The sequence below is a fragment of the Somniosus microcephalus genome, unplaced genomic scaffold (genome assembly GCF_052327205.1).
Source record: "Somniosus microcephalus isolate GS21.2 unplaced genomic scaffold, FLI_Smic_1.0 unresolved_chr1, whole genome shotgun sequence".
Lineage (NCBI taxonomy): Eukaryota > Metazoa > Chordata > Chondrichthyes > Squaliformes > Somniosidae > Somniosus > Somniosus microcephalus.
In genome coordinates, this window is record NW_028225179.1 from 54821726 (window position 1) to 54823042 (window position 1317).

A 1317-nucleotide genomic window follows, 5' to 3' on the forward strand; every position below is an offset into this window, starting at 1 on the left:
GACATCACTGCCCACTGTGACTGATACTTCACGTGGGTCATAACTTACAATTTCAACACCTCCGTGCAAGGAACAGTTTGGGCGGGAATGAGGTCCTTGCTGATTTGAGAAAATAGAGCGAGGCAGCAAAACAAAACTCCCCACTGCGGATTGGGCAAAGATGGCACTCAGATGCAGGAGCCTTGGATGTGTTGAAGTAATGAAAAAAAACCTAGTCTGAAATGCAACAACGCTAGAACTCGAAACCCTGCGTGCAGAGCGGAGTCGATTAACGGTCCACCTCCTTAACCTTTCAACCACCGCGCCCCGTAAACACAGCACAGAGAGATCTTTTCTTTCCTTCTTTCTCAATGCAAATCCCTGGACCCAAAGCAAAAGCAACAGGAAAGTCAGCTTTCAGTTGTCAGTCCCCAGCATCAGAAATGAGACAGCAATGACGTGCTAGCGTGGCTGAGCGTTCCAAGGCGCTGGATTTAATTATCAGTCTTTTCAGGGGAGTGGATTTAAATCCCACCGCTGCCACAATTATGTTTATTTTCGGGTTTTACCAAAGAAATGCTCGCTGCAAAGTTCAAAATAAAAATATATGATATAGGAAGCATTGATTGGGTCAAGCAGCATCTAGTGAGTCATACTCTTCATCAACAATCCCTTTATTAAGCGGTATCGTGCGTGGCAATGCTATTCTTTTTATTCCCTCCTGGAATGTGAGCATCGCTGACAAGGCCAGCACTTATTGCCCATCCCTCATTGGCCTTGAGAAGGTGGTGGTGAAATTCAACGCAGGCCTCGCAGCCACTGGAGCCTTCATCCAGAATGGGAACTGGTGCAGGCACAGTTACTTTTAAAAGAATTGTAGCCTTTTCACACGAGAAGAAACTCACCCCTGGAGATTCTATAAAAATAGGCCCCGCTGGGAATCGAACGCAGGATCTCCTGTTTACGAGGCAGACGCTTTGACCAGCTAAGCCACGGGACCCAATGCTGGCGCAATTTCTCGCCCCCACTCACTGATGTCTATCAGATTCCGGTCGCATTCTTCTGGACTCTCAGGCCGTTTCTTATTTCTCCAGCTCTCTTGTCTATTCCGCCATATGTCCCATTGCTCTCTGTATCTCCCGCTTAATTTATCTCAGTCTCAATCTGTGAGGTGATGGTGAATGATTACCCTATGTTTGTGTCTTATATGAAATAAATGGGGGGATCAGACAACTCTTCCTCTGACACTGGGGAACAAATAAGCCAACAGTTATAATCCGATATTGTTTACTGTGATGCAGCAAATACAATATTCCATCTTAAAAGTTTCAGTTTCAA

The 1317-nt window shown here is 45.7% G+C and overlaps 1 non-coding gene across 1 annotated transcript; it reads right to left on the reverse strand.

Annotated features, from left to right (window-relative positions):
- Positions 1-905: 905 nt before the first annotated feature.
- trnat-cgu (transfer RNA threonine (anticodon CGU)) lies at positions 906-979 on the reverse strand. Its single transcript has one exon. It is a non-coding gene; the product is annotated as a tRNA-Thr (tRNA).
- Between the last annotated feature and the right edge of the window lie 338 nt (positions 980-1317).